Genomic DNA, 18,359 nt, shown 5'->3' with positions numbered 1-18,359 from the left:
CCTCATTCATGTTTACAGATACATGAAGGGTGAGTGTCAGGAGGATGGAGCCAGGCTCTTCTCAGTGACAACCAGTGACAGGACAAGGGGTAATGGGTACAAACTGGAACACAAGAGGTTCCACTTAAATTTGAGAAGAAACTTGTTCCTGGTGAGGGTGGCAGAGCCTGGCCCAGGCTGCCCAGGGAGGTTGTGGAGTCTCCTTCTCTGCAGACATTCCAACCCGCCTGGACACCTTCCTGTGTAACCTCATCTGGGTGTTCCTGCTCCATGGGGGGATTGCACTGGACGAGCTTGCCAGGGCCCTTCAACCCCTGACACTCTGGGATTTTGTGAAAACAAACCCTGAAGAGTCACCAGGTTATTCTTTGCTGCTCCTACACACACAGACACCAAAGGGACAGAAGAAACTGCTTGACAGAGGAGGAGCTGGAACTGCTCTAAATGAAGGGCCGCACTCACGGTGGAGTCTGTACTATGAGATACGAACGTGTTAAACCTCCTGCCTGACTCTGCTGCCTGTGACTTTCAGGCAAACATAACCAAGAATGGGTTTTCTGATGGTGCAGCATCGTAGGATCATCATAGAATCATCGAGTTCTAGGTTGGAAGGGACCACAAGTATCATCTGGTCCAACCTTTCTTGGCAAACCACAGTCTAGACAAGATGGCAGCAGCACCACCAGCTGCTGGTGGGTTTTCTAGGTGCACCTCAAAGGCAGAGAGGACTTTGAGTGATGGCCAAGCTGAGAACTGGGGAGACAATAATGAGGGGTGAGGTTCTGCACACAGGTTAGTGCAAGAAGAGCATCACCAACATCTGGTCTTGAACCTCATGTATAAAGAGCTTGTGGTCTTCAACCAGCTGCAAGGAGGCTTTAGGGGGACTTAGAACCCATTTTGATTGGGGTTTTCTGCTTCATAAGTTCAGCTGCTTTGTTAATTGATTAGCCCATCCTCTCCAAAGACCCAGGTCAGGAGCCAACGAGTTACAACTCAACTACATCTCCAGCAAATGCCACTGAATTGAGAAGGTGCAGGGAGATATTGGCCTTTAACATGAGGAACCTGCAATGGATTAACATCCCTTTTTCTTCAAAAAAAATCAGCAGGATCCAGATTACAAATTAAAAGGCAGGAGCTGATAAGCGATTAGCATGCACTTCCCACTGCACGAGGCCACCATCGACAAAATAACTATAAACCTTTTCATTTTATAAAGCACAGTCTCCACCGAATTATTCCACCTCCGGGCTCCATGGAGTTTGCAGCACCCCTGTATTTGTTTCCCAGCCGAGACAATTGCGAGTTAAATGTTCGCCAGTGTTGTTGCTACTACAGGGATTGTGCAGTTAAATAATTCAGGAGCCAATTACTGTTCAACGATATCACTCCCCATCATTTGAGCGGCGATCCGGTATCCAAGCCAAGAGACTCCGTCAAGAAGGAGCCTGCAAGAAGCCTTTGTTTGATGCAAAAAACACCAATTTATGCACTTCTTCTGTGTAATATACAACTTATTGACTGAAATACAGGGTATATGGTGCATTTTATTGCATGTTAAGTAAGGGCTGTAATTAATTACCACTTGCCTTTAGGTCGCTGGTTTGATTGCCACCTAAGCAAACCAGTGACATTAAAAGGTCCTGCCCATGGGATGGTTCCTTGGCGATCAACTCAAGAAAATTAGAAAGCAGGACGGCATAATGCCGATTTTTGTGCCCAGATCAGGAAATCTGGATCTCTCCCTCATCCCCAACATATAAGAGACACCATCGTATTTGATGCTTTCACCACCAGGGCCAGCTCTCCGGCAAGGACAACCAGTGCTCTCCAGCTCCAATTCAACCCACTCAGGACCTCTTTGCCTGGATTTGGACCTAAAAACACTCTCATATTTTGAAGACTCATCAATACAGAGTACGAACGACCAGCTGCCCTCTTGGCCATGAGACAGGAGCTTATTTAAGGGCTGAACTTCATCTTCTGCACGTAGAGCATCACCAGAGCTCACCCAACCCATCTCCATGGCTTAGCAGAGAGAAATGTCTGGTTTTTAAAGACACCCCTTGGCTCCTCGCTTGTGCGGCTTTAAATGTTCCTTCTGCACAGCTATAAAAGGGTGTGAGAAAACTTGGCAAGGAAGCCCTGGGTGGTACAGAGGACGGGAACAAGGAGGAATCTGTGCCCGGGGCAGGGGAGGGGGCGGCAGAGCCGCGCGGTGCCAGGCTGAATAGCTGCCGGGGAGGAAATGACACACAGCACTATCCTGCTTTTGTCCAGGGGAGAGACTAAAATGCTCCAGAAGAAGGAAAAAATAATAACCATAAAGGGGATTATTCTGGTTTGCATCGCTCCCTCCTCTCCGGCTATGGGGGACCCCTCCTGGGGACCACGGGGCGTCACAGCTCGAGCAGCACCTGGGTTGGTTTAGCACCAGGTTTGTGCTTTTATGTTCCCCAGGTTTCTGCCCACTCGTTGTTTTTTAAAACGCCAGCAAAATGCCACAGGTAGGGGGAGCGGGCAGCGTCCTCCGGCCCTGTCCCTGTGCGAGGTGACACCAAAGACACCAACGTGGTGGCCGTGGTGGTGGTTCTCACCAAGGTGCAATTACAGCTGCGCTCACCTCAAAAATAAAGCCTTAAAAACCTTTCACCCTCATCATTCTAAAGAAAAGCTCAAAAATGTGGTGTTTTCCAATTCTCCACCACTGGCCCTGAGGTCCACTCTTACCTCTGCTGTGTCCCATGTTTAGGGAAGACATCTCCTGCTCCCCACACTTAGGGTTGTCCTCTCCTGCTCCCCATCTCAGCCACATCCTCATCACATCACATCAGCTTCATGCTTTGGGACTTCCCAAAGTCCATCACCGAGATAATCCCCTCCCCATGGGCTTGTCTCCTCCCTCCCCACAGCTGCAGCTCGTTCTCCAGATCAGATCCTTCACCTGCAGCTCATGAACCATCACCTCTCTAACGCCCAACCACCCCTTCAAGCACCAACCTGCAATATCAAACATGTTTTCTATATCTCTCTTTTTCTTATTATTTCAGTATCTCACCCATTGTGTCCTTCACCACAGAAGTACCAGAACTCACACTTTATTCCTCAGCCAAAACTATCTCCATATCTTGGCCAGCTTCCACTCCTCTCTTCAGGCATAATGAAAACAAGCAATGCACAAACACCATTTCCTCATAAATTAAGAAGCCCACACTGAAAGGAACCCAAAATCTCTCACGTATACATATGTATTGATGGTATATCTTATTAAAAACATAACCCCAGAGGAACCCCAACTCAACATGTTTGACTCAACAACTTGTCCATAGGCGCAAGTTCTCCTCCTACATCCCACGATTGCTTCAAAAGGGCTCAGGCAAAACTAAAGGAAAAGATGACTGTGGGAATGAGAGAAGGGTGAATTTTGTGGGACAGATTCACTCTGGTAGGACTTGAAAAAAGCTGATAACTTAAAGCCAGCAGAAGCAACCATATTTGATAGGACGACAACCCCGACCGATGTTCCTCAGTACTAGTGAAGGAGTTGGAGGGATGGTGAAGATTCACCTGAAAGGCAGCTGGGGACATCAGAGTGGGCAAGACGGTTGCCAAAAGATGAGCAGGTTTCACTGAAATGAGTTGCACAGAGAGGTGGTGGATGAACCATCCCTGGAGACATCCCAGGCCAGGCTGGACGGGGCTCTGAGCAACCTGAGCTGCTGAAGATGTCCCTGCTCATGGCAGGGGGGACACTGGGGGAGCTGGGAAGGTCCCATCAACCTGAACTATTCCATGATTCTACAATCACAGCATCCCTTCAGGCCCATGCAGTGTTGAGCCCAGCTCAGAGGCCAATATCGCTCTACATGTTGCTCTGCCCACCCCTGGACTGGCTGGGGCCCCCAGTGCTAAAAAAGAAAGAAAAAATACCAATTGCAGCAGACATATCTAAGTCATATTTTTCTTTTCCTGCACGTCAGAGCTTGCCTGTCTTTAAGATATTTTTAACCCAGCTCCTTGAGACAGGATGGGGCTCTCCCTCCATAGAATAACTGAATGGTTTGTGTTGAAGAGACCTTCCCAGCACCCCCAGTGCCCCCCCTGCCATGAGCAGGGACATCTTCACCAGCTCAGGTTGCTCAGAGCCCCGTCCAGCCTGGCCTGGGATGTCTCCAGGGATGGTTCATCCACCACCTCTCTGGCCAACCTGGGACAGGCTCTCACCACCCTCAGGGACAACAATTCCTTCCTCATGTCCAGCCTGCACCATCTTGCAGACAAGAGATGGGGAAGGGTGGGTTTGCAGCAAACACGTGGCTCAGGGTTTGTTTGTGTCCCTTTGTCAGGTCTGACCAAGCCTAAGTGATCTACAGCCCTTTTGCAAATCCAAACTAAAGGCAGAAGAGGGTGAGAAATGGTGCAGACACCTCAGGTGACATTGCACCAGCCTCCTCCCACCAGCACACATCCCTCACCCATGGAGAAAAGCTGCTCCATGTGGATATACTAACTCTTTATATTATAGTGAATTATTGCACCTCTAATCCCAGGGTCAGTTTTGGGCCCCTTATGCCAAGAGAGGCCTTGAGGTGCTGGAGCGTGTGGAGAGAAGGGAACGGAGCTGGTGAGGGGCTGGAGCACAAGTGTGATGGGAGCGGCTGAGGGACCTGGGGGGTTCAGCTGGAGAACAGGAGCTGAGGGGACACAGGGACACACAGAAACGGCCTCAAGTTGCGCCAGGGGAGGTTGAGGTTGGATCTGGGGAACAATTTCTTCCCCAAAGAGCTGTGGGGCATTGGAACAGGCTGCCCAGGGCAGTGCTGGAGTCACCATCCCTGGAGGGGTTGAACAGATGCAGAGATGAGGTTCTCAGGGACATGGGGCAGTGCCAGGGGCAGGGTAACAGTTGGACTTGATGATCTTGAGGGTCTTTTCCAACCAAAATGACTCTATGATTATTGATAACCTATAGGTGTATCTGACCTGCCACACCTGCAGCATAACATCCTCTTGCTCAGCTGTTGAAGGCTCTGCCCTGAAAGTGACTGATGATGAGCTTCAGCTGTAGAGAAGAAGGAGAAGAGCCCTTGGGAAGGTGGGGAGAAGACCACCCTGGTGATGGACTCTGGGGAAGCCCCACAGCACAAGGCCAATGTGATGGAGATGTGCCTGAGATAGTGGAACAGCAAAAGACATCCCTGAGCGTGGGGTGCAGCAAGGGGAGAAGATTGAACCCTCTGGGTCATCTCAGGGTGTCCCCCCGGGGCCTCAGTCACCAGACACTCATCAGCCACCTGAGGCACCAGTAGCCCCGGGGCCAGCACGGTGCGGGAGCCCCAGGGAAGCATCATTGAAGGCTGCGCTGAGTCGGCTGATTGCGCTGTCTGAACGTTTGCATATTTGGAACCACATTAAACCAGCCCTTAATGCTAAAAAAATAGCTTAAGAGCAAAAGAGAAGTGCAGCCGCAAACAATTTGGGGGTGCGCATCCCGCAATGAACCCGCCATGGTGGTTGCCAAAGTCTACAGAGATGTCCCTGTCCCCAGGAGCTCATGGTGGAGCGCGAGATGAGGCAGAACTCGCAAGGAAAAGCTGTTCAGCAGAAAAATGGCTTGTGTTTTTTCTTTAGAAGCCACACCTGCACATCATCCACCCGTTTGTTCCCCTCCAGACTCATCCCAACACCCACAACTTGCAAGATGCTTCACAAAAACGATCAACTTTGCTAAGGAAATAACAGAGCCCTGGGTAAAATTAGCTTTTTGCCTCCCAAACATTTTGCAATTATCTCTTGCAAAACTACATAAGTCCAAAATGTAGGAGAGGCATTATTAAGCCTTACTAAAATGGTGCCTTTAAAGTAGAAATTGCTGCAACATGTGAAAATAACATGAGGAATTTGCAGCTATGGAAAACTGCTTTTTATTTTATAGTTTCCACGCTTATCAGGCCCCAACAGAAATGACCCAAAGAAAACACAATGACAGCTGTATTACATAGGGCACCTCATTTTTGGATTATTTTAGAGGAGATGCAAGTGAACTGCTTCCCCGTTCCACCTGAAGCTCTAAATACAACCTGGATTCCCAAAGTATAGCTGTAATATACATAAAGCATAAACAAAACTGCAACATATACCTAATACATGATGATGTGGTGTGGATAAAGATGTTCTTGGTGTTTATTTCAGGTTACGTATAGAAGAACCCCAACGTTCTTACCTATGTGGCAAACTGGGCACGATAAATGAACATCAGAACATTTTCCTTGCCCACTATCAACAGACGGAACTATTAAGGAGACAAGATGCAGACAGAGATTAGGAAACATTTTTTGGAGATCACGAAGCCAGTCTTTGGTAAAGGCAAAAGCTTCAGGATGGAATGAACCGAAAGGCAAAACAAAGACTCGAGATTTACATCCCAGATCAGGCTCCGGAGCGTGAAGCAATAACGGTGGTTCTGGATTAGCACAGGAGGCAAAACTGAGACTAACGCAACTTCTTCAGACAGGCAAAGCAGGCACAGGGCTATGCAGATTCCAGCCCATGACACACTCGGCAGAGATTAGAAAGTCTAAGTACTTTCTGAAGAACAAAAAGCCCCTTTGGTGACTAATTCATTTATTTTTCTATGAGAAAAGAAAATAAGCAGCATCTCCCAGAACAGTTCTGGGGATTCTCCTGCACGTCTGCTCTTCCCCACAGCCATCGAAAGGTCCGAGCTGAAGGGGAAGCGTCTTTCCAGGGACAGGGAAGCAACACAGCCCTGGAAATCCCATGTTAAAATGGATTTCTTGTGTGACACCCTCAGCCCTCCCTGTCACCAGCATGTCCCCAGCCAGGACCACGCTGGCACAAAGCCGCCCCTGCACCAAATGCATGTAAAATTATGCCTCTAATTTGCATGAGTAATTACTATGAATTAGTATGCAATTGGCCAATTAGATTCCCTTCTCTCATGCATGTTGTTTCTAAATTCCGGTCTCATCACGGAGCGATCTTCTGGTCTGATAAGCAGTCCAGACGATGGGTTGTCTCCAAATCATCCTCCAGCTCCTCACATAACCATGGACTGAAAACAGTCACTCAACCCAAACTCCTTTCAATAAATCCACAGGGTTTTATCTACAAAGGCCCTCCGAGATACCCTGTCCCCACCTCAACCTGGAGAGCGGAGCCCCATGAAGACCACGTGTGACATCTGAGCTGAAGCACGTTTTCCAGGAAGACATCCTGAACTGAAGATGATAGAGAACACAACCCATCCCTACTCGAGCATGTCAGCAGCCTGCCTGGAAGTTGATACAACATTTGGAACATCCAGATGAAAGATGCAATGGAAATGCTTTTACTGATCAATCACAGCACACGTGCCCCAAGGATGGAGAGGGTATCAGGGGGACCAGCCATGCCCAATGACTTGGAGGTACCAAGTTTCTCCAAACTCCTTTTTCACCTCTAGACACAACCTGGCAGAGCCAGGAGGAAATAACGAAGGACAAAAGTATCCCAACAAGCCTGGTTTGAAACCATCCTTGTAGGAGCACGTGGGCTGCACAGATTTGGGGTAACAGAGACCAGGAGAGGGAGCTCATCATTGCTCCTCAGCCTTCCCCATGTCCTCTGCTGGGGCTGGAGACCCCAATGACGAGCAGCCACTCTCCCAGGCAGAACGTCTTTACCTCTGGTGACCACAGATGTTTGGAGTTCTTCATGGAGAGAGGAGCCCAGCACGCTGTGAGACTATTTCGGGGAGCTCGAGGGGTGGCAGAAGAGTGTGGCCATGCTGGACACCATGGCTGTGCAGCATTTTCCTGTTCCTGGGGAGGAGGAGGAGGAGGAGAAGGAGAAGGAGGAAGGAGGAAGGAGGAAGGAGGAAGGAGGAAGGAGGAAGGAGGAAGGAGGAAGGAGGAAGGAGGAAGGAGGATAAGAGCACCAGGGAATGACTAAGTCTCATCAACGGCACCAGGGTTACCAAGCAAATAGGAGGCACTGACAATAGGAACTGGGGGCAAAACTGCAGCAGCACCAAGACCACTAGGAGAAGGTGGGCAAGAGAAGACTCAAAAGCAGATGGTGTTCAGCCCCTACCGGTTGCTCCTCCACCCAAAATCGGGCTCCTGAGGTCCATCTCATGAGGGATGCTCGGGCAGCAGGACCACTTGTGAAGGTGAGGATGCCAAAACAGCAAATTCACTCAAAACTAGAACGTGACTTTAATTTCCTCCTCTGATTTTTTTATTCTTCACGGAGGGGGTCATGATTTCCTCCTTTTTTGTAACATCCTCACCTGCTTTGGGCTACACTGCTCAGAAGAAAAGCGTCCCAATGGCTCATCCATGATGCCCAAAGGAGGCTCAGCGCTTGCCACAGCAGCATCTTTCCCAATTACCCATGTTTCTAAACCAAAAGTGCCTTTTTCCTCTATTCCCCCTCAAAAATAATCCAACCAGTTCCACATTTTACAAGGACGGCAGGGTATTTCTTTACAATTCGAAGCCCGATAAAGATAATGGGTTCAGAATAACCCCGGAGAAGATCTGCTCCTGAAATCAATGGACTAGCCAGGCGAACTAAATCATTCACACTTGGAAGTGCTGCAAGCTCAGTCCCTAATAAAATACATTAAAAATAAGGCATCAAAAAATAACACAGGAGTACACACATACACTGAAGTGAAAGACTCAAGTTGCATCAACCTCACAAAAAATGAGATTAACACCCGCTTTTTCATATTTTGAAGGGGAGTCATATAATGCATTATTTGTAAAGTGGTGTTAAATTAATCTACAAGGTGTTTAATTTGCAAAGCCCGTCATTATTACAGGTCGTTTTAAATTTACAACCTGGACCCGGTAAAATCCTGCATCGCCATATTAATTGCACGTTATCAAAGGGCTCGTTTATAGCCTTACCATTTTAAATGGTGATTGTTAAAGAAACCCTGCTGCTTGTTTCCCCCTTATAATTTCACATGGCATCTCTGCGGTTCTCAACAGGCTGGCCAAGAAGTGTTTGTCTTCTTGGGAGAAATAAAAGACACGAAAGCAGAATATCAGAGATTAATTTCACCAATCCAAGGCACTGACCAACACCAGATCTGCACCAGTGCCTGGTGACTTTGGGTTGAAGAGAAGATTGAGGGTCCTAATACCAAAAATCCAGGCTCAAAAAGAAACTCCAAGCTGCAAATACCAAAAAAAAAGGATGACTTTTAAAGGAAAGGCTGACAAAACCACTGCAAACGCCCGCTGAGCAACCCCGGCAACTATCATCAGTCATGTTGCTCATCTCCTCTATTTAATTGACAATTAGGATGTTTAAAAGCAACAACAAATACCCCAAATGTTTTCTCTCACATTGCCATGATTAACTGTCGAAACTTCATTCTCGAGGCACAAAGAGTCGCCAATTTTGGCGGATCTTCGCGACTTTAAGCTCAAGCTCATCGCCGACCGAGCTGAGGTCGCTGTTCTCCTGCCCACCCTTTTTTGGTTTGACTTTGATGGTGTGTTCATCACAGAGCGAGGCAACCTAAAAATAAACACCCCGAGGGATTTCTGTTTCAAAAGTCGCCAACGGCCTCTTGTTCGTGTCCCTGTGCCAAGGTACAACACGCTGCGCAGAAGATCTCGTCTTCGGCACAGTCACGGAGCTCGTCACCTGCCAATTAGCTTGAGGGCCGCACACTCGCTAATTCGCTGATTTGTTTATTCCTATCAGATTTGATCGGGCATGCAAATCTTCATCTCCTTACGCTAGACAAAGCCTGGAGAAAGGAGGAGGGCTGAGCGGTAAATAAATAAAAATATCAGTTCGGGATTAAACTGAAACAAAATTTACATTTTCTGCTCCCTCCCGACCTCCTCCTCTGCTGTATATTGTTAAATTTGATGCGATTAGCAGGTTCATATAGTGTTGGAAAGGCTCCTTCCACCAAGCTTCTTCTACCAAGAGGTCCTACAGGACCCAAGGACATCTTGTAGACTGGTGAATCTTATCTGCGAAAGACCCAAAATCCGAAGGAAGTAGCCACAAGAGGTTGGGAGACACCACTTTTCCCAGCAATTCAGTTCCCAGAAAGGTTATTTAGGACTTTCTAGAGCATCGTTCACCCCACAACTCAAAAGAAGCCATGTCCCTCTTGGGGGTGCTTGGCTGATAGAGCTGACAATTTTCGGATAAGCCATAGAGCTGCTGGGTTTGCCCACTGGAAGACAAAAAAAATTCCAAGTGGAGGCAATAATTCTGTATTTCAGGCCCGGAACCATCATTATTAAACAGTTCATTATTCATTATTAAACAGTTGATACTGCCTTGAAGCCTGGGAGTGGCATTTTATGTGCACATGAAAGTTTATAGGATATTTGGGCATCATTTCTGATGAACAGCCCTGCAGAAATGTTAGATCTCTGACCTGTTGCTCTTGCAAATACTATTTTTTTAATTTACTTATTTGTAGTGGAGTAATTCATTCAGGTTCCAACCATGATGGAGACCACGCTATTGATACGCACCAGTAAGAGACAGCACCGGTTCTACAGGATGCGGAGCAGAAAAGGAAGCATCGCAGCTGGTGATGGTGGGGAATGGAGGTAAAAACAGATTATGTCCCCAAATCCCAAGGAAAAAGCCAGCAAAATGAACAGAAGGAAAAGCCCAGAGCACCCATCTAAGTGTTTAACCACAAGAGGACCACAGCAGTCCCACCTCAGACAGAACAAGGAGTCTCAGACAGACCTTTCATGTTGAGATGTGTGTCCCACCATAACGCCTTGGCCACGACATAGAAACACAGAATCAATGTGGTTGGGAGAGACCCTCAAGATCATCGAGTCCAACCGTTACCCCACCCCTGGCACTGCCCCATGTCCCTGAGAACCTCATCTCTGTGTATTTCCAACCCCTCCAGGGATGGTGACTCCAGCACTGCCCTGGGCAGCCTGTTCCAATGCCCCACAGCCTTTTGGGGAAGAAATTGTTCCCCAGATCCAACCTCAGCCTCCCCTGGCGCAACTTGAGGACATTTCCTCTCATCCTAGATCCCTCACCCCATCTATACGTCATACTTCAATGCTCCAAAGATGTCCCTCACACAGGTGGCAATAAGAACCTCTTCAGGAATAAATGGGACACTCCATATTTTTTCCCGTTTATCACAGAACAATAAACTCCTGGTCACAGCATCCATTTGCACATCGGGATGTTTTCCATCTCCCACGGTTTCAGTGGGAGAAAAGGAAAACTGAGGCCACACAAGAACAAAAGTAAAGGTTTGGTGAGAGAAAGCAGAATACACTGTGAGCAACTAAAACCCATGAGCTCACATCTCTGCAAAGCCAGACCTAGATCAAGCTCTCCTCGCTACGACAGCCTCCCTGCCTGCCCCAGAGACCTGCTTCCCTCCAGGAACGTTAAGCACAGCCAACGTGTGTTCTGGCACTGGTCTGTATGGACCGGCAGGATGAGATGCTATCAGCCCATACCGCTCATCGTCTCTGCATTCAGGTGCCCCGAGGCGGCATGCGAGCCCTGCTGCTGCTGAGTGATGCAGAAGCGGTGGGTGTATTTGTAATATCCCAGCTCCGGTCTAGCAAGACGCATCACGCTTGACCTTGGGGAAGCCAACAGGACATCTAGAAGCAGGTTGACATGACCCAACAGCACTTACGGGGATGTGGGATAACCCCACAGCTGCGGCCAGGCCCTGTGTCACCTCCTCTACTTGCGCCAGATGTTTGTCCCATTGCATGAATCATAGAATTGTTTGGTTGGAAGAGACCCTCAAGATCATCGAGTCTAACCATAACCCAACTCTCCAACCATAACCCAACTCCAGCACTAACCCATGTTCCTAATAACCTCATCTAGACGTCTTTCTACCCCTCCAGGGATGGTGACTCCACCACTGCCCTAGGCAGCCTGTTCCAATGCCCAACAGCCCTTTCTGCAAAGAAATGGTTCCTAATATCCAACCTGAACATTGCCTGGTGCAACTTGAGGCCATTTTCTCTTGTCCGATCACTTGCTATTTAGGACAAGAGACCAACACCCTCCATGCTACAACCTCCTTTCAGAGGAAGGACCATGTGTGGGGACAACTACCATGGATGCCAGCGAGCTGCTGCAACCTCGAGCCACAATAGCCAAGGTGTCACCAGGATGGACTGAACCTCCCAACCATGGCTGTTAGCCAAGATCCTAGTCCTGATCCATGGGAATTAGCACTTAGGGACATGGTTTAGAGGTGGACGTGGCAGTGTTGGCTTAACAATTGGTCTCAATGACTTTAAAGGTCTTTTCCAAGCAAAACAATTCTCTGATTCTGTGAATTGTACCACCATCTACAAGGGAGGTACAGTTTGCTCCTGGTTCTCCTTGCCACCAGTGTCATCCCACCCTTGGATGTCCTTCTTCTGAGCTTTGCTCTCGTAGTAATTCCCTTTGCTCCTGGAGGTCCACTGGAGAGGACACCAGCAGCCTGGCCAGCCCCACCGCTCCCCAGCCTTCCTCCTTCTCCAAAATAAAACTCAATAAAAGAAATTCAAACCCTTTTAGATCAACCAGCTTAGGTAAACAAGCCAAGACACCTCCTCCCAGCAACGCCAACAGAGAACTAAGATCTAATTAAACAAATGAAACGGATTCATAAGAACGATGAGGGTTGTTTCTCCTTTGAGCTGGTGACAGTGAGATTAAAAGCAAAGCGAGACCCGGATTTTCACCAGAACGCCGTAAAAAAGTGGCACAGACCCAGCAGATCCCAAAATACACAGCCGGGCACACCCTTCCCTACAAACACACCTGCCGCTTATTTTTCCCCTCCCCTTTTTCTCTCCCACATCCTCTCTGGAAAAGCCAAACTACATTCATTACAGCACCGAACTATTTCCTTTTTTATTCTAATATTTCCTTTTTTTTTTAATAATCTGGGAACGGAGAAGAGAAAGGAAGCCCTGGAGCTTTTCAGACACAATTTAATAAAAAAAAAAGTATGATTAAAACCAAAAAGCATAAACAAACAAACCACGTTACCCAGAATAATGACTCCGGGGAAAAGCGCCAAAAATATTGTATAAGCTTCTGGAGCGTGGCTGGAGCAGGGAACAGAGAGTCCTGGTGCTGAGGAGAGCGCGTCGCTGCCGTGGGACGACAGGGATGCTCTGGGAGAGGAAGGAATGAAAAGGGTTTCACAGAGATCTAGGTGCCTGAATATGTCTTCAGGCACCTGGTTCTGGCATTTGCAAAGCCCCAGGTTAGGCAGACTCAGGCTTTTTCAATATGGTGTAATTGTCCTTCTGCTCCGGTGAGACCCCCCTGCAGTGCTGGTCCAGCTCTGGGTGCTCAGCACAGGACACACATGGACCTGCTGGAGAGGGGCCAGAGGAGCCACAGGAATGATCCGAGGCTGGAACAGCTCTGCTGGGAGGACAGGCTGAGAGAGCTGGGGTGTTCAGCTGGAGAAGAGAAGCTCCGGGGAGACATTATTGCACCTTTCCGAACTTAAAAGGGGCCTGTGGGAAAGATGGGGACAGACTTTTGAGCAGGAGCTGTTGTGATAGGACAAGGGGCGATGGTTTTAAACTAGAGGAGGGAGATCCAGGCTGGACATAAGGAAGAAATTGTTGTCCCTGAGGGTGGTGAGAGCCTGTCCCAGGTTGGGCAGAGAGGTGGTGGATGAACCATCCCTGGAGACATCCCAGGCCAGGCTGGACGGGGCTCCGAGCAACCTGAGCTGGTGAAGATGTCCCTGCTCATGGCAGGGGGGGCACTGGGGGAGCTGGGAAGGTCCCTTCAACACAAACTGTTCTATGATTCTATAATGCCCCATGCCCTTTGGTCCTGTTTGTGGCCATTTGTGTCCACTGAGATCCATACAAGAGGAAACAGCCTCAAGTTGCGCCAGGGGAGGTTGAGGTTGGATGTGGGGAACAATTTCTTCCCCAAAGGGCTGTGGGGCATTGGAACAGGCTGCCCAGGGCAGTGCTGGAGTCACCATCCCTGGAGGGTTGGACAGATGGAGATGAGGTTCTCAGGGACATGGGGCAGTGCTAGGGCTGGGTTATGGTTGAATTTGATGATCTTGAGGGTCTTTTCCAACCAAATGACTCTATAATTTTCAGCAGCAGCATGCAATATTCTGTAGGATGGCAAACGGGGGGCTCGTGGGTCCGTTCGCATCACCCAGAACCGAGCTGCTGTTCCCCCAAAAACCAAGGAGCACAGCGGATGCACCTGAAGCTCCTCTTCTCAGAAGGAAACATTTGGGGGGTGATGCTTTGCACCCAAGGGCTTCCACCCCAAAAATAACAGGGTGCAAGTGCCCAATGGATATTACAACGAGGAGGAGGGTGATACCAGCACAGGCAGCCGCGCTCCAGAGACACTGACACACAGAGAAGGCAAATGACCAGCCCAAGGCCACACAACCGGCCAGTGTCCCCTCTATGTGACTGCCAGTCCCCGCTCCGGCACAGGATCACTAAGGGACCCTTCAAAAACTGTTAATATTGCCTTCAAAATAATGAGATTTATTTTACACTCATACACACATACCCTTTTTTCCCCAAATAAAAAATAAGACCTACCCTGAAAATAAGCCCTACCATGATTTCTCATTATTTTTGAGGATGCTTGAAATATAAGCCCTGCTCGAAAAATAAGCCCTAGTTACAGTTCATAAAAATAGTCAATTTAAAAAGTGTACACGCAGCTATACATGTAAAAAAGTAAAATTAATTGGCAACAGAACGCACCCTTCACCAAGAAAAGCAGATACCCCAAGAGAATCGCGCTCAAAAGACCCCACGAGACCCAAAATGTGGAGTGTTGTACATGGAAAAGGAAACAGAGTCACAAGAAATTAATGATGGAATTCAGCGTTTGGAGAGTTGTTATGATGTTACAGAATGTGATGACACGACTGTATTTGAATAGATGTTGATTTTTCTGTTCAGGAATAAATGTAGATTGTTGCTCATGGAAAAATACGACATTCTCTGAAAATAAACCCTAACGCATCTTTTGGAGCAAAAATTAATATAAGGCCCTGTCTTATTTTTGGGGAAACAGGGTGTATAAATGTAGTTATTTTTTTGCCTCCTTCTTTCTTTTGTTTCCAGGTGCCACCTCAAAATCCCTCTGAATAACCAGAAAAAGTAAGAATTCCGCATTTCTCTGCTAAAAGAGAACTAGTAGGGGTTTACCTGACTGCAGGACCTAAGATGCCACCAACGGTCCCACCTGCCAAATCAGCGCCTGTATTTACAACCGGGAAACGCCGCGAATATTTCCTAGAAGCTATAAAACCCATCCTGACGATTGGGACGGGAACGGGGATGGATTAGCTGAAGTTCCGTCGCCTGGAGAAGTCACACCGGAGGAGACCCAGGCAGGTAATCCATCTTTCTGCCGTGTTGTACAACGACACGGTAACGGCCAGCCCGGGGGGGTTTCCTCCAGGAAAACTCAACTGTTACCCAAATGGTAAGATAATACCGAGCAAGAATTCAGCTGCCGTTAGAGCAAGGGACAAGTGTGACAGGGAATAAAATATCACAGTCCCCATTCAGGTATTTTTATTGATAAGAGGAGAAATAAACAGACCTATCTGCCTGCTGCAAAGGGAGGAGGCTGGGATTAAACGAAAATAAGAGATTCATTTTTGTTGCCATTTTTCCTAATAAATAGCCCAGCACGGCTGTGCTGATGGGTATCCGGGGTGGAGGAGGGCACACTGCTCAGCTCTCGTGGGGACACGGGACACAAATCTGAGCTCGGGCTCTGCTCTTTTGTGTTGATTAAAAAAAAAAGAGAGAAAGAAAAAGCAAGCGAGAAAAGTTATGTGGCTAATAAAGGGCTCTATTGTGCCATCAATTTTTTAAGCTTTAATGATTTCGGGAGGAAGTTCAGCTCAGCGATCGATAGCACAATACGGGCAGGAGGGCTCGGAGGAAATTCAGCGGCGAGGGCTGGCGGAAAGGGGGGTTCGGTGGAAAGGGGTCCCCCCTGCTCGGGGTACAGGGGGGCTCACGGGACCCCCACACAGGCTGGGGCTCGTCCCCTGTCCTGCACAGCTCCCCAGACTGTTTGGCCAACGCGATGCGAGCTCCCCCTCCTGCCACGCGGCATGTGTGGACGGTGGGGACATTTGGGGATGCTGGGACGGCTGCCAGCAGTGCGGGAGGGGGCAAGGCACCCACACCGGGCCGGATGCTCGTCCCATGCTCCTCACACCCGGGCTGAGCACGTCACAGGGATTCTCACCCCAGGCTCAGCCCTTCCCAGGGATTCTGGCTTCATGCTCCCCGCACCGAAGCTGAGCATGTCCCAGGGATCTCGCCCCACGTTCAGCCCATCCCACGGACACTTGTAACACACTGACCCACCCCAGGGATGCTCATCCCCCACTGACCCATCCCAGGGGTGCTCACCCCACACTGACCCATCCCAGGGATGCTTGCCCCACACTGACCCACCCCAGGGATGCTCACCCCCCACTGACCCATTCCAGGGATGCTCGGCCCACACTGACCCATCCCAGGGATGCTCACCCCACACTGACCCATCCCAGGGATGCTCGCCCCACACTGACCCATCCCAGGGAGGCTCGCCCCACACTGACCCATCCCAGGGAGGCTCACCCCACGCTGAGCCTGTCCTAGGGATGCTCACCCCACACTGACCCATCCCAGGGATGCTCGCCCCACTCTGACCCACCCCAGGGATGCTCACCCCCCACTGACCCACCCCAGGGGTGCTCGCCCCACACTGACCCATCCCACGGAGGCTCACCCCACGCTGAGCCTGTCCTAGGGATGCTCACCCCACAATGACCCATCCCAAGGATGCTCGCACCACACTGACCCATCCCAGGGATGCCCACCCCACACTGAGCCTGTCCTAGGGATGCTCGCCCCACACTGACCCATCCCAGAGATGGTCGCCCCACACTCACCCATCACATGGATGTTCACCCCACTCTGACCCATCCCAGGGATGCTCACCCCACACTGAGCATGTCCCAGGGATTCTCACCCCACACCCCACACTGAGCCTGTCCCTGGGCTGCTCACGACCAAGCCCACCGGTCCCCAGCCACCACAGCCCCCCACATCCCTCTCCTCCGGGCAGCCCACCCGCAGGGCAGGCAGCTCCGCATCGCTCGGTGCTGCTGTGGGGGAGGCAGGACGCGGGGTTATTTATTGTGGGGGGCCAGGAAAACCTAAGTGACACGGTGACACAGCGTGAAGCCCGTCAGCATCCGCGGGGACAACGCCTCGCCCAAGGTGCCACCTTAAACCCGAGCACAAGCCACAACCGCCTCCGAGTTCACACAGGCTCAGGCAGCAGCTGGATAAATAACCAGAACCAAAACCTAGCGAGGACACCCCAGAACCGGGAGGGGACCCTGAGCCACCGGGTGCAAGGTGCGATGGGCTGTGATGGGGTCTCCCCCCCAAACACCCCGTCCTTAGCGACAAGTCAAAGCTGAGCTTAAGTCGGCGTGCGCTTGGCAGAGCTCAGGATCGCGCCGGCTGCAGCACGAGCAACCGCAGGCAGTGGGAACTCCGGCAAAAGTTTTGCCCCAATATTAACAAATAATAAAAATTAATAATAATAATTAAGCAAGAATGATAATTAATATTCGATAAAAATAAGATGGGGGTGGGAACAGCAGACCTGGGAGCCGGGGTTGCCGGTGACAGCGGTGCTGGCTCTGCGGTGCTGCCGCAGCTCGGGGACCCGCCGGTGCTGCGACCCCGCTGGGAGAACCGGGCACCGTCCCCCGGTACAAGCGGGCACCGTCCCTGGTACAACCGGGCACCTTCCCCGGCACCGGGGAGGGAGGGACGGGGCGGGGGTGAAGCTGCCGCTGCCTCCCCACGCAGGACGCTCCCCGCGGGGTGGGGGGCGCTGGGGATGGAGGGGACACGTCCCGTCGGTGCAGACGGGAGACCCCGAGTTCCGTGTCCCCCCCACCCCGGCACGGGAATCCTGGTGGGGCTGGGGCGGGGAGATGGAGCATTAGAAGAAAAATATATATTAAATACAATAAGAACTTACCGTCTAACGCGCAATCAAAGGGAGCCCCGGCGGTGCGGGGGGAGCATCGCGGGGACAGCGGCGGCACCTCCGGGGAGAGCGGGGGGGGCGGTGGCTCCCTCGGCGTGTGGGGGGGGGGACGCGGGCGCGGACCCACCTGCACCGCCCGCCCCGTCCGGCGGCGCTGACCCGCGGCTGGCGGCGGCTCCCGGCGGCGAGCGAAGGGCCCGGATGTCGGTAGCCCCGCTCCCTCCCCCCCCGCCACCGCCGCAGCCCCGGGCGGCCCCACCCCCGCGGGGGGGTCACCG

The 18,359-nt window shown here is 50.5% G+C and overlaps 1 protein-coding gene across 2 annotated transcripts in view; it reads right to left on the bottom strand.

Moving 5' to 3' along the window:
* Nucleotides 1–18,359, bottom strand: part of ZBTB7C (zinc finger and BTB domain containing 7C) — a 165,108-nt gene extending 146,749 nt beyond the window's left edge. Inside the window, exon 1 of one of the 2 annotated variants that reach the window (XM_065046853.1) lies at nt 18,073–18,359. The gene's annotated coding sequence lies outside the window, so the exon portion shown is untranslated. The remainder of the gene's footprint in view (nt 1–18,072) is intronic. The other variant, XM_065046848.1, reaches the window with a different exon arrangement.

The sequence above is a fragment of the Columba livia genome, chromosome Z, assembly GCF_036013475.1.
Source record: "Columba livia isolate bColLiv1 breed racing homer chromosome Z, bColLiv1.pat.W.v2, whole genome shotgun sequence".
In the NCBI taxonomy this organism is placed as follows: domain Eukaryota; kingdom Metazoa; phylum Chordata; class Aves; order Columbiformes; family Columbidae; genus Columba; species Columba livia.
This window is presented reverse-complemented; position numbering and strand designations above follow the sequence as displayed.